Below are 10,970 nucleotides of genomic sequence, written 5' to 3'. Positions count from 1 at the left end.
AACAAACATAAGAGGAGGATTAAATAATTGAAGTTTTTGGATCCTCAAGTGAGAAGTTCCTGCAGTCGATTTCATAATCCATAGGAGCTCCAAACATAAAAAAAATCCCAAAAAACTATTCAATAATTTGTAAAGAAACAGTGTGTGTGTGTCTGATACTCAGTCTGTTTGATCTCCAAATTGTCCCCCTAGCCAGAGAAAAAAATCCCCATCGCTGTGGCCTCGGCATATTCCACCGTGACTCCGATACGTCTCACGAAGCCTCCGAAGTCCACCATCGTCTGCTCCTTCCATTCAGTATTACCTCAAGACAATCTTGAGTTAAACCTGTTGAGGAGCTCCATCGCATGGCCTGAAACACCACCTTTACTGTCCAACTTCTTTCTGAATGACACCAGTGATCCCGCTCACAGCACCTTCACCATTCTCCCACGTAAAGACGGTGGAAGTTGGCATATTGGCGACCAGCTGGAGGTTTTGATAAAAATGAACGACTTCCTCGGTCGCCCCAAGAAATCTGGCGGAGACGTCCTGTTTGCTCGGCTGCACAACCCAAATGTTCGTGCAGGCGTGGCGGGGCGAGTGTCGGATCATGGCGATGGTTCCTACACCGCTGTGTTTCCTTTGCTTTGGGAAGGAAGAGCTCAAGTTGAGGTAAGACCGTCACTTTTCTTGTTCATTGCAGATGTGATTGACGTCAATTAAGGTTTCCTCTGCCACTGCCCAGAGCTTCTTGAGAATATTACAGCATATGTGGCAGATACCAGATCCCATTTCACAAGGCTCTTGTTGATAATTATTGTTCCTTGTCCCAAAAGGTGACTCTCGTCCACCCCAGTGAGGCGGTCACGGTCCTGCGAAAACTGAACCTGGAGCAGCCAGACAGAATATACTTTCAAAGCATCTTTCGCTCAGGCCGGGTTTCCGAGACTACCACATGTAATGTGTGTCTCAAAGCGCCCAAGGAAAAGTTGTGCAACTTCACAGACCCCTACACAGGCGAGCCCTGGTTCTGCTACAAGCCAAAGAAACTCAATTGTGACTCTCGGTTCACCCACGCCAAAGGAGGTTTCAATAAAAAACTGACACGAATGGAGGAGAAACTCTTCCAAAGGTAAAATGTAATAATAATTTATATTCAACCTTCTTTGGTGTGTAAAAGTATAAGTGGATGTGTTTGCATAATGTACCAAAAAGATCATGTCCAAATCCAGGAGGTTTAGTCATGTTTGTTTTTAAACTTCACATACCTTAAAGTCATGCAAATACACAGGCAGGTGTGTCTGTAGATTCAGATATTGTACAGACTTTTGGAGTACTGTGGTGCATTACCTGTGCTCTTTAAAATTGCTGAAAGCATTTAATGATTCTTATGTTTTTGTAAACCTTTCAATTTGAACTAATTTTCTTTCACATAATCTAAACCAGGGAATAATTGATGTGATTTAATGTCAAACTGTGAACGATGTCGGGTTCAGATCTGTTTTCAACTGTATCAGTGTCAGGAATTAGGACAGAGAAGCTAGACGCTAACTGCATTCCTAGTTAGTGTCTAGATGTAGTTAGCGTTCCCACTGACTACATCTAGGAAGGTAGGAAAGACATGACTTGTTTCATCAATCAAATTTGCTTTGTTGTAGTGGAGTCAACAGCAAAGCAAATTTGCTGTTGACTTTGCAAATTTGATTGCAAAGTCAATCAAATTTGACTTTGCAATCAAAGTCAAATTTGATTGACTGATGTCAATTCCGGCATCAGGACTCTCCAACATCACCATCTCACCAAAACCTCAAGGTACCACTTTCTACCTGTTACTCCATCATGTTGTGTTGTATGATTAGTAAGTCAGAACACAATCTTCAAATTTGATGTAATTTTCTCTATTTTTTTCAATGACTTTTTTAAATGCCATTTCATGAGGATTTTTTTACATGATTGTTTTTGTGTAAACTCCATTATTGTCTTCCAGAGGAAACCAATCAGAGTATAAAGACCAAGCCTGCTGGTTATTACTACCAGGGTGTATGGCGAGCACTGGACGGGACCAGGGTCCTCCAGTTCAACACGTCCACAGCAGTCAGTCAGTGTCTGAAAGGCAAGGTGCTCCACCTGTATGGAGACTCCACCATCAGGCAGTGGTTTGAATATCTAACAGAATCATTACCAGGTAGATGTCTAGAAGAAATGTGTGCCAACAGATTGTTTTGTTTTGCCTCCCCTCTTATTTGTTTCTCTCTGTTATAGTTTCAGGTCTCAAGAAGTTTGACCTGAAAACTCCAAAGCAAAATGGACCATTCCTGGCGTTAGACCCTGAAAACAACATCTTAGTGACGTTCCGCTGCCATGGTCCTCCCATCCGTTTTGGCACCATGCCTGCCAATCAAGCGCGTTACATCGCCAGTGAACTGGACAGTGTGATTGGAGGCAAAGACACTGTTGTAGTTATTGGAGTTTGGTCTCACTTCAGCACCTTCCCTATTGAGGTCTACATCCGACGTCTGCTGAGCATACGGAGGGCAGTGGTGCGGCTGTTGACCAAAGCGCCGGGTACGGTGGTCATCATCAGGACCGCAAACCCCAAAGCGTTGACAGTTTACGAGACTCTGACAAACAGTGACTGGTATTCCTTACAGCGAGATAAAGTCCTCAGGGAAATATTTAAAGGGGTCAATGTCCAACTGGTGGATGCCTGGGAGATGACTATTGCGCACCACCTGCCACACAGCCTCCACCCACAACTTCCTATTATAAAGAATATGATAGATGTTATCTTGTCCCACACATGCCCTGCTGCTGGTAACTCTGAAGGGGAAACAAAGCTTTAGAAATGGTTTGGGGTGGGTGTTCTGGTGCAATCTCTACCAAAAATTTAACTGTTAGCTGTTGGTTTGTCGTGAGAAATGATTTTTCTAAAATTCTATGTTCGGCTAACACGGCATTTCAGAAAAAGAAATCTTACTTTCAGTAAAACATGGTGGTGGTAGTGTGATGATCTGGTGCTGCTTCAGGGCCTGGTGAACTTGTTAACTCATGGAACCATAGTTCTGCTCTTTAGCTGAACATTCTGAAGGCAACAGTCTAGCCATCAATGCAGCATCATCACCTCAAGAGTATTTCTGTTGTGCATCAGGGAAATCAATTAATAAAAGACCAGCAACTCCATCTCTGAAAGACTTAAAACCATTGAGGATAGTTCATCTGAGGCACAAAATCAATTATTGTTTTGATGAAAACCAATGATTAGGAACTCGGATCCATCTAAAAACCTCGGTCTTGGTCCAGCTGAAGTGAACTCTGATGCAGTTTGAAGGCAGTGAGAATGCAACCCTTAATAAAGCAAGAATTTTACAGAATCTCAGAGGTTTCTGCAACACAGTCTGCTACAGGAACTTCAGAGAAAGGCTAAGACTATCTATAGTTACTCTTTAACCCTGTGGAGTCGCTGCCCGCCGTGTGGCGTACAAGCATGTGACGCATTAATAAGGCTTCGTAATAACATGGACGCATACCGAGTTTTCATTTCGACTCTGTTGGACAGCACGGACTTCAAACTTTATAAAAGTGGTGTTTTTATATTGGTTTTGTGGTTATTTACTTCAAAATAAAGCCAGAAATAAGATCAATCATTTCCGCCTTATTTTGTGTGGTCTAAATGTACCACATTTCGAAACAACCAATAAAAATGTGTTGACGGTCTGTTGCTAGGTAGATTGGAGACTCGCGGAAAGTGACGGGGGGTGATTTGGCTACGGCAAGAGACTAGGGCACAGTGATGCTGTGGATTTTACTAAGAGTGTTTCGATGGGTTTTTTAGACTTTAAGTGTGTTAGTTAGAGTTCATGGTGTGTGCAGGGTTAGTAGTAGTTTTGCTAGCTATCGCTATATGGCTTTATAGTGAGCGCTGACGCACAGAGAAGAGAAAGACTCCACGCCGGGATGGCCATTTAGACCTCGACTTGAACAATAAACAATCTGCCTGAATGACATGTCATCCATCATATAAAACATGTATGCATCAAACAATTGTTGCTCTTTCTTTGGGATGTGTGTGTGTGTGTGTGTGTGTGTGTGTGTGTGTCATAGTGTTTGGAGTATGTTAACATAGAAAGTCCTTACAAGCAAAAATCTGAATCTTCAATAAAACACTCCTGCAGTATGTTGAATAAAATTTACTCTTATCACAGTTCTTCCCTCCGTGGTAATTTGAACAAGTTCAAAAGCCCTCATTGGATAAGCGGCATAAAACATGAACAATGTGAACCAGTTAAGCATTTGACATGAGCAGAAACATGGCTGTCTACCCTGCTTCACCCATTCTGTATCACTCAGAACCTCTTTGCTCTTCAGACATCCTGATGATCAGGATATTCAGAGATGTCAGTTCTCTGTAACGTGTAAATATTTAAATCGGTTTGGTGCTTCAGTGACAGGGAGCAATGAAAGACAGAAACACTTCATCAGATACCATACCAGCATTTATTGCACAGATGATTGTTGTTGGCTATGCTTCATTAAACATTCATAATTTATTAAAGGGAGGGAATATGGATGCTGCAAGTCATTGCTCTTTACCTACAGTCGATACAATCAGCTGCTCATTTTCAAATGATAATGCAATAGTTTCTGGTTGTGTTAATTTTGAAACACTTGGTAAACTTTCCGCCCAACATTGCTTAACAAACAGCAGCATCCAAACTGAAGGCGTTAATACCAGCACATCTCACTGGATTTGAGTTTATGTTCTGGTCCGTGGTCGCTGTGAGTCGTCCTTCCAGATCACCTGATTCAAGTGACTGCATGACCTCCTCTGAATTGCATCAAGTGCTGCAATCATTGCTGGATTTCTCCAGCTTTAGTTCATAATCTCCACTCTGAAGGTATAAACCACAAAAGTTATAGCTTCTAACAAAATATTGAATAAAAATCTGATTCTTTACTCGCATTTTTCATTCTCAAAGTGAAAAACGTTAAAGAAGTGCAATTCAAAAACTTTCAAGTCTCTTCATTCTGTCCTAACTGCATATTTCATCCACACATCTTCTGCTCGGTGGATGATGAATCTCCTTCAAAACAATTCTCAGTAAGCCGGACAGTTTCATCTCTGCGACATTCAAAGTACAGGAAAATATCCAAACGCCAAGCAGCAAGACCCCTGACAGGGATCTGAACCCAGAACTGTTAAGATGGGAGGATTTAGGGCTGGAACAGAATGCAAAGGAGAAAACAGAGTTTCAGTTCAGTTTGTAAATAAAAAAATAAATGTGGGGGGGGGAGGGAGAAACCTACAACAGGAGAAGACTTGCAGAAGAACAGCATGTATGAACAATGAGGGGAAGATTAGCAGCTGGGGAAGCAAAAGGAAGGCTGAGTATAAGAGTAAACAGAAAACAAAACGGAGAGGAAATCTAACAAAATACACACATAAGTAGTAAATCTACAAAACAAATCCAATATTTAACCAAGAAATAACTGACATTACAGAAGGAATAAACAATGGAAGATATAAATATTCAATCCAACAGAAAAAAATCCAACACTCAAACAAGAAATAACTTAACTTACAGAAAGAATAAAGTGAAAATAAAGGAAATAATCAAAAGAAAAAATCAAAACCGAAAACAACTGAGCAACTTGGTGCAAAGCAACAGAGCTGCCAGCTTCACAACATGTGGAGCATTACTATAAGTCAAGATATACAATTGTTCAGTTTGGAACAGTAAATCTTTTAAGACTTCAGGTTGTTAGTGAATCTTTAGAATAAATAAATGACGGTTTATGGAGTATGAACCTTCACCTTAAAAATAAACTAAACCTTAAATAAACTCAAGTGAATGCTGGGATTTTTTTTTCTTTTGTAGTTTTTACATCTGAATTTCTTGATAACCATCAAAAGACAGCAATAGAATGGATTCTTGTACAATGCTTACATAGGAAGATGAAAGGTTGTACAAAACTAAATCATAGCTGCTTAACTTTATAAAACATGTTAGTGCTCTCTTGAGTTTGTTTTATCCTAACTCTCTTGTTCTCTCAGTTTTGCTGCTCACACAGTTTCATTCAGAAAAGGTCAAATCAGTGGCGCCGATCATCACTTAAGAACTGGTCTTACTGAGGGAGCTTTGAACAAGAAAAAAAAGGTAAAAGATCAGAGATGGCAACTGCATGTTTAAAGATAAGGTCATCCTTGTGATTTACAGTGCGTCATAAACACAGGTCCAACCTCATGCCTGCATACAATCGACTGGATGGGTCTTTGTTTCTTTATGCCTCATTAATTACTTGTCATCAAATGCTAAACTAGTGTGTACATCCGAACCAGATATGCAAAACATTTTGCAACACTCGCACGCTGAGGTTGTAGGTGGAACATTTCCCACCAGATTCTTCAGGTTTATTTCCTCTGATGTTTAGGAGCGAGCAGTAAGACACAAGGGCGAGAGCGTACAACACGTCACACAACGTCTTTCTGCTAAGTCGTGAACTTAGAATCCATTTAAGAGAAACGGATCTGAAATTTCTACAAAAGGAGGCCGAAAGGAAGTGTGGTCAAAACACAACACGACTAAGTGCTCTGTTCTTAACAAGAACAGAGACATGTAGACAACAGCTACCCTTTAGCATGTAGCTGACAAACAGGGTAAAGTACATCCACAAGCAACAGCAACGGACACCAGTGTAAGTCAACAAATTGGCACATTAGTATTTATCCCTAGAAATGTAACTAAGTACAGACATGTTCTGGTCCATCCCAACTGTGTGGAGAAATCTCCAAAGCTACTTTCAACTCAGTGGTGGATTCCTCAACTCCTTGTTAACAGTCTATTTTGATCATTTGTTTGCAAAATTGACTTAATCTACTTCTATTTTGTTGATAATGGACTTCATCATCTGAATTATTGGGTTTCACTTCTTTGGTGCAAGACATCAAGGTGTGAGTAGAGTAGCTGCTTTTTATTTCAGTCCCATTTGCCACTTCATTGTTTTCCTGACTGTTTTCCTGATTGTTTTCCACCAAGGGGACAGGTGTGCGACAAAACAACATCGATCATGTTCTTTATGATGGGAGGCTGTGGGTGGAGGCTGTGTGGCAGGTGGTGGGCCACGCACATCTCCCAGGCGTCCAGCAGCTGGACGTTCACCCCTTTGAATATTTCCTTGACGACTTTATAACACTGCAGGGCATACCAGTCACTGCTGGTCCATATCTCACTGAGAACTGACCCTTTGGGATTAGAAGTCCTGATGATGACCAGTGTGTCTGGAGATCTGGTCAACAGCTCCACCACTGCCCTCTTTATGTTTAGGAGACGTCTGATGTAGACCTCAATAGGGAAAGATGTGAAGTGTGCCCAGACGCTAATCACTATGACGGTGTTGGGGCCTCCGGCCACAGTTCTCAACTCGGTGGCAATGTGACGTGTCTCAACAGCCATCATGGGAGCGAAAAGGATGGGGGTGCCATGGCATCGGTACGTCAGTAAGATGTTGTTTTTGTAATCCAAGGCCAGGTAAGGTCCTGCCGTCCCAGGACTTTTAAGGTCAAACTTCTTGATATCTGAAATTATAACAGAGAACAGGTCAGACTCCAGCGTGAAGTAGTCTCAGCCGTTGCTGGACATTTCTGACACGTGTCTACCTGGGGTTGTTTGAATTAAAAATTCAAAAAATTGTCTGACAGTGGAGTCTCCATAGAGGTGGACCACTTTCCCTTTCAGACACTGGGTTCTTGCTGTGGCGTTGTTAAATTGACGGAGTGTGGTGCCGTCTAATGCTTGCCACGCTCCCTGGTAGTAATAACCAGCAGGTTTAGTCTTCACTATTTCATTGGCTCCATCTGGAAAGTAAACAGGGAGGTTAAAACTTTCTTTTGTCACTGATTGTAACTATTCACCTCTAACCTTTGCAAATATTTACTTTCACCAGTAACTTCTACTACAGTGGTTTCTGCTGCTGCACCAGGTGATATGGGACAGGGTATTGATTCAGATTGACCTTCTACTCACATAATAGCTTCATGCTAAGATTCAAGAGATCGCTTCACCCTGGATAAATAAATAATGTCATTTGAAAATGACATTATTTGTTGGACAGTCATGAAGTACTCTTCAAGCAAAACTACTAGGTAATCACACACGGGAAAGGCAGTGCATGAAAAGTTTGGAAAGTATTTCTGGTGTCAGAAGAGTTCCAGAAAAAGAAGTGGGAAGATGTTGTGTAAAAAGTGCTTGCCAGACTGTCTAAAAGTTCATTTCTGCTGCCTCACCTATCTTATGTTGGTAGAGGTTTGGTGGTTAATAAATAACCTTGTTGCCTTGACACTCTCATTGTTGATTTCTTCTGGTTGGACGGACTGGCTAAGAGTTGTTCGATATCTACCGTTGGGTGAGAGCGGCTAGAGTTTCAATCTGCCATGGTTGGACCATATGTATTTGCTTGTGAGGAATCTGGTTGTTCTAGTTCTAAAGCAAAACTTTTCCTCTAGGATTTCACTGGAATAACTCCTTTTACCAGGAAACTGAATGCTACACCTGTAATGTGACTGTTTGAGGAGCCTCTGGTTGGAAGTAGTTTGGTATCATTTCAACTCCAACTTCTGTCAGTGAGTGATCCAGTTGGAGGGAGGCTGGCTGTGTAAAACTATGTCTGTAATTTGTATTTATCCTGTATTTCTATTGCAAAATTTGCCATAAACAAGAAAATATGAGATACTTTGAGAGAGTATACAAGATACTCTACCGTATTTTTCTGACTATAAGCCACTACTTTTTTCCCCACGTTTTGAACCATGCAGCTTATAACCTGATGCAGCTTTTCTGTCGATTTTCCTTCAACCACCAGGGGGCTCTTCAACAGGAAGTGAATCATTGGAAGTCAAAATTGGAAATTAAAGAAGAAAGTGCTAATTTTCATTTAGAACAGTGTTCCTCAACCTTTTTTGGGTCAGCGCCCCCCTGACCATGATCCAGGTCCTTCACCGGCCCCCATCAGAGAAAATGTAGGATAAGAACAAAATCTGGTTCTTAATTAAATCCTACCGAGTCAGACTGAAAGTGTCATGGAGTCATCAGTCTCATGACATTAACAGTGACATGAAAAAAATAGTATTGAAGAAATAAATATATCAAATCTAATCAAAAACAAATAAGTGATAAATTCCTTATTATCGCCTGTAAAATATATTTATTCTAAGTATTAGATGTGGTCTCAACAAACCCATGGCACTTCAACAATATTATTTTACCTTTTATCAGAAAATGTCTGATTGTTCTTGCCATACAGTCCTCTGTATTAATTATTGCTCGAAATGTCTTGCCATCACAGTTTATTCCCCTGTATTTACTTTAGTTTCTTAGTTTATTCTTGCATTTTGTTCTTCATTCATTTCCATTTGGTTTTCTTGGATTAGTATTCTCCTGTCTTGGTTTATTGTTATGTCTTCTTTAGTTTCTTTCCTGTTGCTAGTTTTATTTTATCGTTTGTATTGACGCTCACCACCAGTAATCTTCACTCATCATGCCATTCACCTGCCCTGATATTGATTTTTCACTGTTCACCGCCAGATTCTCTGATCCTGATTCACATCTAGTTTGTTCGTTGCCCGGTTCTGTGTCCCGGTTCACCTGTTTCATAGTTTTGCGAAAGGTGTGTGTTTTTTTTGTTTTTTTTTAACCAACTGCAGTGCGGAGCTGTCGGGGAGCATATCAATGAAGAAAAGCAGACTGACGTAAACCTTTTAAAACGACAGAAAAATCCCAGTCTAAACTGGCATTGTTGTGCATTTAAGGTGTAAAGTTTACGTTGGAGCAAACGCCCCCAAAGGAATCCCAGCGCGCCACTTTTGTAAAAATTTCTGCCAGCGCCCCCTGCCGTCCACCCCTGCTCTAGGTTCTGTTATTCTTACTAAGACATTCTTATATGTCTTAATCTATGTTTATCTTCTTTCATGATTATAGATATAGATTATTTTCTTTAATCCTTCTAGTCATTCCTTATTTCAGCCTCCCTGTAGTGTTTCTAGTAATACTTATGTCTTAGTTATTTCATCACCCTAGGTTCTGTTATTCTTACATGTCTGAGTCTATGTTTACCTTTCTTTAGTGGTTCCAGTTAAGTTACTAAGTCCTTCTAGCTTGCCTCATAGTGTTCCTAGCTTTTTCTATCTGGTTTCCATGGGTACGGATTCATCTCCATCCATGCCCATCTTCCTTTAGTAATCCTAGTTAGGTTATTCCTTAAGTCCTTCTAGTTCCTGTTTCTAGTTTTCTTATTTTTTCACCTTAGGTTTAGTTTGTCTTTTTGTCTGATTTATGTCCATCTTTCCTTAGTGATTCTTGTTAGGTTATTTCTTTGTTTAGTCCTTCTAGTTATTCTAGCTCTACGTTCCTTAGTTGTTATAGTTAGATCAGCCTTGTTTCTGTTTGGGGTTGTTCATGTTTTCCCTCAAGTCTTTTTCTCTTCTAGTTTATCAGGTTTTCTTAGTATTGTTCCCTCCCTGTTGGTTTCCCCACTATTTCTCCTTAGCCTTCCTTCTCCCCACCCCTCAGCTTGCTCCTGTGCCAACCACTCACACCTGCTATCAGTTATCTCATCTAGCTCGGCCCATTGCTCCATTTGCTACCTCCCAGTATTTAAGCTCTTCTATTTCAGTCACAACTTGCCAGTCTGTCTCATCACTTTGCTCGACACTCTTCTTGTCACTACCTTTGTTCCCTTGTGTCTCCAGTTTGCCTTGTCTTAGATTTCCTTGTACCTCTGGATTTTATGTTGTTAGTTGATTTTCGTCATTAAAATATTCACAATATACTACATCTACTGCCTGCTGCGATTGCATCCACTCATACACACATCATGACAGAATTTTTTATTGTGGGGTGCAAGATGTAATATGTTCCGTCACTCAGGAGTCCGGTTTTGGGTTTATATCCTCTATAAGTGTCTCTCTTCTATTAGTCCAGCAAATTTACTACAGA

The 10,970-nt window shown here is 40.7% G+C and overlaps 2 pseudogenes; one reads left to right on the top strand and one right to left on the bottom strand.

The window, feature by feature from the left end:
* The window catches only part of LOC103129155 (NXPE family member 3-like), a 4,460-nt pseudogene extending 1,225 nt beyond the window's left edge, over nucleotides 1-3,235 (top strand).
* Nucleotides 3,236-4,459: 1,224 nt separating this feature from the next.
* The window catches only part of LOC103129148 (NXPE family member 3-like), a 13,583-nt pseudogene continuing 7,072 nt past the window's right edge, over nucleotides 4,460-10,970 (bottom strand).

The sequence above is a fragment of the Poecilia formosa genome, unplaced genomic scaffold (genome assembly GCF_000485575.1).
Source record: "Poecilia formosa unplaced genomic scaffold, Poecilia_formosa-5.1.2 Scaffold520, whole genome shotgun sequence".
Classification (NCBI taxonomy): domain Eukaryota; kingdom Metazoa; phylum Chordata; class Actinopteri; order Cyprinodontiformes; family Poeciliidae; genus Poecilia; species Poecilia formosa.
The sequence above is the reverse complement of the archived record's forward strand: the minus strand, read 5'-3'. Positions and strand labels throughout refer to the sequence as shown.